Source organism: Pyxicephalus adspersus, chromosome 2 (genome assembly GCF_032062135.1).
Source record: "Pyxicephalus adspersus chromosome 2, UCB_Pads_2.0, whole genome shotgun sequence".
Classification (NCBI taxonomy): domain Eukaryota; kingdom Metazoa; phylum Chordata; class Amphibia; order Anura; family Pyxicephalidae; genus Pyxicephalus; species Pyxicephalus adspersus.
Genome location: NC_092859.1, coordinates 72,571,265 through 72,583,971, shown reverse-complemented (window position 1 = coordinate 72,583,971; position 12,707 = coordinate 72,571,265).

The following is a 12,707-nucleotide window of genomic DNA, read 5'->3' as shown; positions in this document are numbered from 1 at the left end:
GCTCGCCAGTGTAAAGCTGCCGGAGATGCGCGGCTCCGGCCGCGATCTTTTTCAGTTGCTGAATAGCGCGATCGCGTACGATTTCGGATCGCGAATACGAATGCACGACCGATAATCCGATTCTGCTTGATGAATCAGGGGCTTTGTGTACTGTTGTAACATCCCTGGACTACTAGCCCATATGGGAGTACCAGAATACCGAACAGAAGACTGGCGGCTTTCCACTCGAAGGTTAAAATCTGTTTTACTGCATAATGGCAACTGCTATGCATTAATTCCAATTGGTCACTCAACAAAACTTAAAGAAGAAAATGAAAACATCAAAATGGTTTTACAAAAGCTTTGCTATTATGAACACCAATGGCCCATATGTGTTAATTTAAAAATGCTGAACTTCCTACTTGGACAGCAAAGTGGATACACAAAGTACCCATGTTGTATCTGCTTGTGGGATAGTAGAGCAAAGCAGGATCACTGGAAAAAAGTGATATTTTCCAAAGGAAAATATGAAAAAAAGTGCAGCGCACTTATAAGGAGGCAACGGTTGACAAAGAAAAAAAATCATTCTCCTTCCACTACACAAAGTTGGGATTAATAAAGCAATTTGTTGGAGCCCTGAACAAGGACGGTGATTGGTTCAAATACATTTGTAGATTCTTCCCTGGATTGAGTAATGAAAAATAAAAGCAGGAATCTGCAAAATGATGGACCCCAGATTCAGAATCTGATAAATGATTCAAAGTTACATGACTGGTACTGAAGCTTCCTGGCACAGCTATGTCATGGTTGTCAAAAACTTCTTGGGTAACCATAAAGCACAAAATTATAAGGAACTGGTACAAAACTTGCTCTTAAACTTTAAAAATGTGGGTACTACTATGAGTATAAACGTACACTATCCCCATAGCCCTTTGCAGGAACAAAGGGAGAGGTTCCATCAAGATATAAAGGTTATGTAAATATATCGAATATAGAATATATTGACATTAAGTATTTCAAAAGTTTAATTTTGTATGTGCAGGCATATCTAGTTTAATTTTGCTTATTTTCATATTTCATCAGTTTTCCATGAGGTAATTATTGAGGCCATGTTTGGAATCTGTGCATCAAACATAACCTAAAATGAATTTAATCTGTTTGGCAAGAAAATGTTTGTTGACCAGTGTAATCAATTGTGTATTTACACCAATAATGGTGTTTTATCCTAGCCTCATTTCAGTCTTGTTTTGTCAGTCTTGTTTTGTTTGCTATAACCTGATGTTCAGTGCTCATATGTGTATTCATTACTAACAGCATTACTTTAGCATTTCAATAAGTATTGTACTGTTTTTTTGCTATTTGTTTGAGTATTTGATGATTGAATAAACATGTTGATTTGAATTATTTGTGTTTCATTTGGCAATTATGCAAATTCAAAAATGTTTACCATACTTGTAGCAAGAAATGAGAGGCACAAGTACCTAGATGCCTAAAACAGTGATTGGATTTTGGGAACACCAAATATGTGCCTGGTTTAGCAACAAACAGAGTTGTGTCTCAGGTCAGGGTTGGTAAAAGAAAAACAGTGTTCTTTACACGTTCCTGAACTTCTCCTGGGTTATAAATAGGTAAAGTGCAGTGCTCTACTTCAACCTGGACTTTTGATCAAGATTTTTCCCACTGATTTTGTACCTTGCTTCCCGATGAATCCAGTGTAGTACAAAGGATAAAAAAAAAGCAGATTCAAAAAATGCATGTAAACGTTCCTACCGCATTTACACCATGTGCACTTTTTCAATCGTTTTAAAGCTTTCCTTTAAAACGCTAAATAACTCTTACAAAATGACATTGGACCTATGGAATTTTAATGACATTTCAGTTTTAACATTTATCACCTATTACTAATGGTCTCTCTTGCAATCTTTAGGCAAGTAGCTATCTTTCCTCTATCTCATTATTACTATCTGCTACAGAATACTGCTCTTTGAACAATTCTTAAATTCTCTTCTGTTCTTGGCATTATTTTGTAGTGCACAGTGCACAGAGGAAATGTATTCTGCCTAACTAGCCCTATTCAAGGTAAAAGTCTTGTCTTTGAAAGGGCAGATCTCAGGGAACCCCTTTTATAATAACTATTCCCAACTCAGAGTACATTAGTGTAGTGGTTACTGCTTGCTAGTTGGAAGAATTCCACCCTCGCAACCATCCCATCTTTTGGTAAGCACAGTTAAAGGTAGCTATGAATTTAACATAGAGTTATAAAGGTAATGGGTAGCACAGTGGTTCAGAGGTTAGCACTCTGGCCTTTGCATCAGTTTAAATCAGGACACATAGCCCCTGATTCATCAAGCAGAATCGGATGATCGCACGCGCATTCGTATTCGCGATCCGAAATCGTACGCCGTCACGCTATTCAGCAACTGAAAAAGCTCGCGGCCGGAGCCGGCTAAGCAGATTCCCGCCCTCTATTGCTCATTATTATGAAGGCAGGAATCCGGCTGGCAGTGAGGAGGCGAGTGTACGCGCACACTCGAGTCCGGACCGCGGTAAACCGCGATCGCTGGCCGCGCGTACTTTTGCGCTTCCAGCGAGTGCGGATTTTATTGATGAATCAGGGGCATAGAGTTTGCCCTGTGTTTGTGTGGGTTTCCTCCCACATTCTAAAAAAAATGCAGTTGGGTTAATTTGCTTCCCCCCAAAAAGATAAATTACCTTAGACTGTATTATAGACATATGACTGAGACAAAGACATTAGATTATGAGCCCCTTTGAGGGACAGCTAGCACCATGACTATGGACTTTGTAAAGCGCTGCTTATTATGTCAGCGCTATATATAAATACTGGATAATAAAAAGTTTGAAAAGCCTGATAAAGGTATAGTTCCACTTCCAAAAATCTGCAATCAGCCAGGTCAATATTGCTGAAAGGGATAGGGTATGTATATATGGTGGTAACAAGGCTAGTTAAATTAGTCCCATAGGCATTATTTCTTGTATTAGATATAACATATGTGGTAGACCTTCACAAAAAGTCTATATAAAGTATATATTGATATCACTAAAGATCACTGTAAAAAATTAATGGAGGCTATTTATAAGAGAGTGGAAAATCTTTTGTAGTTTTATAGGTTTTGTTCCTTGGCAATCATACTTCTAAAAGTGAAGACAAGTTGTAATATAATAAATTTAAAGTGACAGTAAGAAGCTTTATTTACTTGAATAGAGTAACTGTTCACCACTTGCGTTAGTTCTGGCTTCGTAATTGGGGTATGCGGCTCATTGACTTAGTCACCAGGACATATGAAGGCGTCTTCCCAGCAGGAGCATAGACAACCATTTAATATAGAAATTCTTATTCTTTCAGGCTTGATACAAAACTAGAAAGAAAAAACAGCTTTGATTTAGGATCAGGGGTAGACAAAATTTTTTCAGGGGCCACAATCTGAAATAAAATTTGACAGAGGGGGGGCCAATGGGAGAAGGGGCAGGGGTTATGACATCATGTATGCATAACCACGCCCACTCACCCACCACAGATCTGAGCTTGCAATGGGAGAGTGGGCGGGCTGTGTCACTGCACACAACCTACCCACTCTCCCATCGCAGGCTCAGATCTGGAGGATGTGTTCCGTGGCTCTGGCCAGAGCCGTGGACCACCCAAAAGTCCAGAGAAACATCCCGATTGGGCCATATAGGACCTGCTGGCCGTAGTTAGCCCATGCCTGTTTTAAATACACTTTACCAATTCAGCTTCCAAAGCTGTACACCGCTATGGACCAAAGCATTTCTATAATGTGTTTATTCATTTAACAAAAACTTTGTTAATCCTTAAGATAAAACGTACATGTATCTTTACTAGAATAAACAAGGAAATATTTTGAGTATTTTGTTTTACAATTTTTTTTTATGTTTTTATGCAATTGTGTTTTAATTGTGTTGTTGTAGATACAATGTTTGCTGATTTGCTATACTTGTCACACAGATGTTTCGGGGTTGACTCTATGGGCCTGATTTATTAAAGCTCTCCAAAGCCAGACAAGATAAACTATTATAGGGGAACCTGGGTGATCCAGCAAACCTGTCATGGATCTGTGCAGGATTGAAAACATCTTCCAACTAATAACAAATTATTGTTTAGATATCCAGGTTTATTGGGTTACTCGTTTTTTCATGTCTATGTTTAAGTCTAGTCTATGTTCTCCAGTCCTGGAGAGCTTTGTTAATTCATGCCCAGTGAGTACATGATGACCATGTCCTGTGGCTGCAAAGCAAGCCCAAATTTTCGCTCTTCCACTATTATGTCTGACAGTTGGTGTGAGTCGTTTGTGTTGACATGTGTTTAATTTTTGCCAAATGTGGTGCTGTGCATTATGACTAAACACCTGCACTTTGTGGCAGAAGTATTGTAGTTTGCTCAAATGTATTCTTAACTATCCTGGCATGTACTTATTAAAGAGAAGGGGCTTTCTCCTGGCATGATTTCCAAACAAGACATTCTTGTTCATAACATTTTTCTAGATGTATCGTAGAGCCAATTTTAAGCAATTCGTATTCCACCATTTTACAGTGGGAAAAAATAACTTCTAACTGTAAAATGGTGGACTATGAATTGCTTGAAATTGGCGTTATGATCCTTTGAGACTGAAAGGCAGAAACAATTGCTTCTCAGAGATCATTGCTCATGTCTTTCTCCCTTGGCATTGTGTTAACACCATGCTCCAAACCTGCAATCTACCAAAACATATAATTTTACAGAGGTAGTCACGTATGCTGATAACCAATTACTCAAATGTATTTGTTTAGTATACCTGGCTTCTACTTTCCCTAATAATTCCTATAGATGTGGTAAAGGTTTAATTCATTTTTACACACTGCTTCAGCATTTTTACCTATTGTTTGTTGAAATAAATAATGACAGTGTGTTGTTGTTCACCTGAGTTTCTATTTACTAAATTTTAAAGCCTGCTGTAAAGCTGATGATTTTTTTTAACTGGCCTGCTGTGTGAAACCTTAGAATTTAATGTAAATTGCAAAAAAAATGAATGCAAGTATTGAATACATTATTATTATCTACATGAGAGATTTTTCACTTGAAATACCTTGAAATTCAATAAATTAAAAAGTGTATAATTGATTTTATTTTACCTCAATGTTTTTATTTGCTATGTATTGTTTTTAGACCCTGTGGCAGAACATTTCAACAATAGCTTTCCAAGCTTTATTGCTTATCATCTTGTCCCATCATGTCAAAATCCAGCACTGGTCAGTATTTTTTAAATAATTTTATTTTCTTGCTTTTGTGTGTATAGAATGTGTATTGCTCTTTGGCATTTGCTGAATTACTAACTGGAAAGGTTTATACCCTAGCAAAAGAACTAGAACACAGCAATATACTGTTTAAAAACATATACGTAAACTCAGCCATGATAATCTCAGATAATCTTTACCACAATAAAATATTTAAAAACATATTTTCATTAAAATAATACTTCCTAGACTGATTGGCATAATCATGATAATTATTAATATGGTGCTTTAGAAATCTATGTAGTCTATCAATAAATATGGTCAGACAATGTTCATACAACTTTTACCCAGAATTGACACAATGTTATTAAATTAGGGCTTCCATGTATAAAAGAAAAACTACCGTTAGACTTACAGTTACTACTATTGGGGTACTACCTAACTACTGCTAGGGGTAAAAAATCTGCATTGATACTTTTGCACCAGCACTACAAATTTTCACTAATACAAGATTGCCTCTTAGAGGTAAGCAGTGGTACAACACAGTTCTTTAATCCCTGACATAACTTTTGTTTGATTATGTGTGTTTGATGTTCAGTCTATATTTACTTTAAATAATACTCAGTGTGCAAATAGCATAATTGCTACTAAGACATGAGTAAACATCCTGGATAATAATCAAGTCACATCAGAAGCCCCCTTCACATTAGAATTGCCTCTTTACATTGGAGTTTCTCCCCTTTACATCACAGTTTTTGCTTTTATATTAAAGTCCCCAACCTTTCAACCAGAGTCCCCTCTACATCGCAATCCTTTAATTATATCAGGTTCTCTGTCAGCATGGACCCAAAGCAGCTCATCAGTGATTTCATGTTCAAGCACATGCTTGCAGAGTGTAAACTGAATTGGCAGAGGAGATCTACTACTGGTTGTCTAATGCAGAGGAAGCCAAGGATAGAAGATCCTGTCTGCCAGTCATGTGTACAACAGTGAGTGACAATACAGTGGTCCTAATTAGGGTGCCTACCAGCCCTCTGGAGTCTTGATTGAGAATTTCTGAAACCTGTATTTCTACACCAATGTATCTCAGTAATTATGAGCAGTGAACTGTACCACTAGAGAGAGCCCTAGTCTCAAAGTCAGAATGATCTATAGTTTTATACTAACAATATGTAGTGAATACAAAAAAAAATAAATACCATTATGATATAATTCTAGAACACTGTTTACCTGAATTATATTTTTACCTGTGTAGGACATGGCTTAGGGCAGCCTGACCATTAGGGGGCAGCATTACACCATCTCAATGTGTAACATGCTGCTGCTGGTTGCTAGACACTACAGTAAAGGAGCACACACAAGGTACAAATGATTATTCTGAATATTGCAGAGATCTGTGCAGGTTGACATTTCATTTGAAAGTATCACTCTTCTCTTTATTTCCTTCTACCCATCTTTACTCTTTCCCTGCTCCCTCTCTCTCTCTCTCCCTTTACTCTGTCCTCTTCCTTCCCACCCCTATAAAGAATCATCAAATAGGTCCAGATACCTGTGGTCCAGTTTTTTGCAGAACAAATCTGGCTGGTAGAGTGCATAGATCAGCCACTGTAGGTTTTTAGCTGCAAATACTGAAGGTGGAGTTCAGTGTTAGAGAAAATGGATAGAAAAATTACATATACAATAAAAATGAGTGAGTAAGACAAGAGGATACAAACTGGTATCAGTTAAAATGAACACTAATACATACATAGAGCATATGCCGACAAGCTTTTACAGTGAATCCAGCATGCTTTTGACGCTGGTTTAAGATGCTTCTGAGATCACCTGATTTGACCTACCTCCATTGCTTTATCATTACCACTGACTGCATTAAGAAAAAAAGCAGTTCTGAAGTAATCAAAAACCTATTGAACCCAACCTTTCAAAGAGAATGCCAACCTTACTTTTTTGAACACTTATAGATAGTCCTCTACTGTGCTGAAAGTAATTAGTGTTGGTCGAATAGCTCACTATTCGATTCGACCGCTATTCGTTCGAATAATGCATAATTATTCGGGTGATCGAACGTCGAATTCTAACTCTATTAAAGTCAATAGGGGAAAAATTCGGGTTGTTAATCGGGACAGTGGAGAGCTTCTACAGCCTATAAATACATTTAAAAAGACATGTCAAGACTCCCCCAGCTCTGCACAACATTGTACAAGTAAAAAAAAAAATAAGGAAGTTTTTTTTCTGTTGCTGGCAAGGCCATTTTATGGGGCGGTCAAGGGAACATGCCGGATTTTACACGGTCTCCGAGTAGAGGCAGAGAGGGGCATGAGGGGGTTCCTCTGGTCCAAAATTTAGCCACCAGGTTTCCCCGCTTTGTTACAAGCCATACACAGTCTTCAGAGTACAGGCAGAGGTCTCTGAGGGGGTATTACAGTCAAAAAAATAGCCAGCTACACAGCTCTGTTATAAGTTACAAGTGACAGGTAGCAGCAGCAGCAGGAGGAGGAGGCGGTGGGCACTGAGACGGAGCGGGGACGGCATTGGTAACTGGCATCTAGAGCTGGGTGTAGTGCATCATCAATGCCACCTAGATGGCTATAATGCCATATTTATGAATGGAGTACTGACAGGTGGCAACAGCAGGAGGAGGAGGCGGTGGGCCCTGAGACGGATCGTGGACAGCATTGGTAACTGGCATCCAGAGCTGGGTACTGGTCAGGTGGCATCAGTTACAGCATGAGGAGGAGGCGGTGGGCCCTGAGAAGGAGCAAGGATGGCATTAGAGGTTGAAGCCATCACCTATATGGACAGTGTTGAAGCTGTAGCTATTGGGGACATGAATGGATGAATGAGATTCCAATCACGGTAGGGACAGATTGGAATCTCGTTCATTCATTCATGTCTCCAATAGCTACAGCTTCAACACTGTCCATATAGGTGATGGCCTTAACTTCTAATGCCCTCCTTTCCCTGTCTCAGGGCCCACCGCCTCCTACTCATGCTGTTACTGCTGCCGCCTGCCCAGTACCCAGCTCTAGATGCCTGTTACCAATGCTGTCCACACTCTGTCTCAGAGCCCATCGCCTCCTCTTCCTGCTGTTCCTGCTGCATGCCCCAGGCTTAATCAATATGAGCCATCAGGATGCAGGTATACTTCCGATGAGCCAGCTGATTCGAGTGGGTGGCATCTTTAACCCTGAAGCGTAAGTGGAAGTGCAAGTCAATCACATCCAATTGGTGCAAATCTGCCAGTGTGGCGCTGTAGAAATTCCCTTCTATGATGTCCCAGCGCACATTAGGAATTGGGTACTCTAGCACTTCACCAGTATTGAATCCAACAGACATGGACGTGTTGCATATCACTAGATATTTGGGGCTCAGCACCTCGGTGAGCCGAATAAACAGGTGGTCCAGGTTGGTTTTGTACATTTGCAGTGATTGCTCATGATATCTGCTAACATCCTATATAAATTAGTTGATGATGACAACGTCGGGCTGGGGTCCATGTTGGAAGTTGGCCAGCACGCTCTCTATGTACTCCGCAGAAACACAGTTCAGGAGATAGAACTGTATAAGTTGGTGGTCAGTTCTGTAATGACGCACTTGGCGGTAAATTATGGCATTGTGGATTTCACCCAGAGATCCCCCAACGTGTCGTTTGCAAATGACATGTAACCCTTCCCTTTCAGGTGCTTCTCAGTCTGAAAGTCATCATTCTGCAGTATTTTCACAAGATCCTTGTTGATGGATCTTTGAATGGAGTCTCCCAGGACGGCCACATACTTGTTGTGGAGAAGGCTCCGGACGAATGCTGAGCTCAATAACTTCATGGCTCAATGTGGTCATCCAGGACCTCACGGTTTCCATTAAATATGCCGGTGTTTACCATCTCATCCCTCCAACATATACAGAGGGACTGCTGTCCCACATCCCAGTCCTGGGGTAACGTACACAGAAATTCAGTCTGATAAAGCGTGGCCTTCTACATTCAAGCACAAATTTCAGATTACACATTTTGGGGTGTCATTAACGATGCACTACACCCAGCTCCAGATGCCAGTTACTAATGCCTTCCACACTCTCAGGTCTCAGGGCCTTCTATCGAGTGAAAGCACATGAAAGGAAACGGGGCTTGGCGGAATCGGTGGAGAAAAAAAATCCTATTGAGCTTGAGTCTAGCCTGGCATCTAGAGCTGGGTACTGGACAGTGGGCTGGCAGCAGCAGTAATAGCAGGAAGAGTAGGCGGTGGGCACTGAGTACTGTGGATGGCATTGTTAACTGTCATCTAGAGATGGGTACTGGGAGGAGGAGGCGGTGGGCCCTGAGACGGAGCAAGGACAGCATTATTGTTTGAGGCAATGACCTATACGGACAGTGTAGAAGCTTTAGCTACTGGAGACATTGCTGTGTAGGGGACTGCCTTTTCCTATCTGCTAGCTGTAACTTTCTAAAATGCAAAATGGACAGCCTTGTTAACTGGCATTTACAGCTGGGTACTGGGTACTGATGTATATTTGTCAGAATTCCAGCATCCTGTGACAAGGATGTTAGGATATTTAGGTACAAAATTTTGGGAACACACGTGTTTTTTATTCAAAGGATCTAACTAATATAGGTCAATTTCTTATCTATTTATTTTTATAAAACTTCAGTATGAAGTATAGAAAAAGTGATACCCTATATTGTGTAAATAACAATGCAAACATTTAGATAATTTTAGATTGTTGTTTAAATTTAGCAAAGTGTTCAATAGCATTATGACCTTCATTACCATCCTATTGTTTGCAAATAAACTAGGTTTTTATCCTAAGTCAGTCAGAATCATGTCTGTAAATGTGAAACTTTCACACACTGATAACAAAAAAGGAATACAACAAAAAAATATAACATACAGCATAAAATAATGGAAACCTGTATAGTATATTGTAGTATGTGTTAAAGCTAATGTTTTTGTTTTCCTCATCTCCTATCCATAACATCCTGTGAAATATGTTTACCCCTTTTCCTTTTTACAAAACCCAGAAACCTTATCTGTCCCCAACAGGAGCAAGGGTAATCATTGGGGCAGATGTTCTCTTCCCCACAACATCAGCATTATGTTGGGGGGTACATAGTACACACATTCTCTGATAAAAAAACATATATATCCACCAAAATTATTGTCTGAGACCTAAAAGGAGGTAAGATCAGCTCCATTCATCCCGTGACAGTGCTCAGGCCTTGTGATTGGCTAATAATTCCGTACACTATTGTGTGTCACCTAATTACTGTGTATGCTTTCATTGCACCATTAAGCTGCAGATAGGAGCAGCAAGGAGAGGTTTGTATCAGGGATTCTGTGGGAGATAGGGCCGGGGGGTGTCTTTTCACGAACACTGTCACCCCTTTTTTTATTGGGTATCACAATGTCTTTTTTACCTAACTACTTACGCTCTCATACACACTGGTAAACCTATGGACCAGAGTCATTTTCTCATTTACATTTTCCCTTCCAACACAACCACTAGCCCTCAGAGCAGTGAAAACTAAAGCATTGTCAACCTAGTGATTCTATCCTAGTGATTCTATCTTCAACCTAGTGATTCTATCCAATATCAGTAGCTTCAGTTCTTACTTATAGAAAGAATCTCACATTTTACACTGATTGAATATCGATATTGTTCAGGTCTAGCAGAACTGAATAGAGAGTGCAATACTTAGGAATGAGTCCAAACATTTGAACATTTATATATTTGCTTATTTAGCGGATAAAGTGCTTTCATGAAACATTTAAAGATAAGTGTCACTTTATACCCCCTGATAAATTTTAGAGGTAACAGTAAATTGGACAAATTCCAATCCCAGCAATGTTGTGTAAAAAGAAGACATGGATATTATGCAGAAATCACGTCTAACAATGCACACCCAACAGGACATGTGCGTGCTTAGAGTTGCTGAATAAACAAGCTAAGCCCCTCAGAAGGGGGACTTTACACCTGAATGTAAAGATTTTTATTGGGTTAATGGGCCACAACATGGATTTGGGTGACAACATCAGTTAGGGAGATAATGCACTCCACAGATGGGGGTGACAATAAAGATTAGGATAACACTGTGGATGAGGGTGACAACAGAAATGAGGGTGACAACACAGATTCAGTGCCAGGAGCCATCTTCTTTCCCCTTTTTTTCCACTTTCTTCATATGTCACCCCATTTTGCACTGCGCAGGGTCTAGATTGGGTGACATAGATGGCGAAAAAAAGAGTGCCGATGTCACTGAGATCAGCACGTGAGATCAGCATTTTTTACTCCATTGCATGAAAAGTTCAGAGAGAAGCTCTGCCATTCTTTTCAGTCTTGATTGATGTGGCTTTTTTTTAAACTCGTTTCCCAAAAAGGTCATTTTTATCTTATATAAAAGAGTTGTCGAGCCTTTTATGTAAGGTAAAAATTTTAGCTTATGTCCGCTTTAAGCTAAATTATGATAAAAATTTCCAATGACAGGTTGTTAGGTCGTAGTCCTTCAAATGTAATCTTCGGTGGACAAACACTCATCATCACAGGCATTTGTTTGTTATTTGTGACATGAAACTATGAAGTAGAAATGTATTTCTAAATTTAGGGGAATTCTTTAAAGTGGGTTTCCTTAATTGATAAAACATATTTTTTGTGCATTTTGAATAATAATGTATGGACTCCAAAACCAGCACAGGAAGGTTAACTCTAAAACCTCTTACTACGCTACATTATTTTTGAAATATGTTTAAAAGTTTGCAATTACTTTGCACTTTTTTAATCATAAAAAATTCTTCTCTCTTAAACAGGCGAAGATTGACAAATATCACCTTTCTCATGTCCTCGTCCATGTCTTGTGTCCTTTAAACTTTTATTGTTACTGTGTGCAAAAACAGGGTAATGGGAATGCTGTCTGCGCTCACAGCTCAGTACTTGTATTAATTAGGCTAAATTCAGGTTATGGTGACATCATAGATTATGGGGACAAATTAGGGTGGCAACGTGGATTAGGGTGACATGGAGCTCCCCAGAGGAGGATGATGGTGATGATACTGTGCTGATGTCTGATATGGTAGTGGGATGGGGTCCCTGATCTGCGTTTTCTGGTGGTGTACCTGATCTATATCTATGAAATCAGCACAAACCTGTGGGGTGGAGAAGAAGGTCAAGAATGGATGGCATGGCATTTTGCCACACACAAGATGGCCACTTCCATACATATAATACAATGCTTTTTTTTTTCGTGGATTCCACGTGACACAGCCAGTGCCACTAAGGGGTACTGGCATTCCATTGCAAGAAATTGACAATAGATATCTAATATTGGGTCCAATGTTACAGTTTAGGTCCACTTTAAAGCAGACCTAAGTTCTCATTTTCAACTAGGGCTTTTTTGTGATGTAAGCCTAAATTATACTGATCTGGGTTTTACTTTTCTTTGAAGCTTCTAAAAAAAGGCTCTTACTCCTCCCCCTGGGCTCAAAACTTGCTTA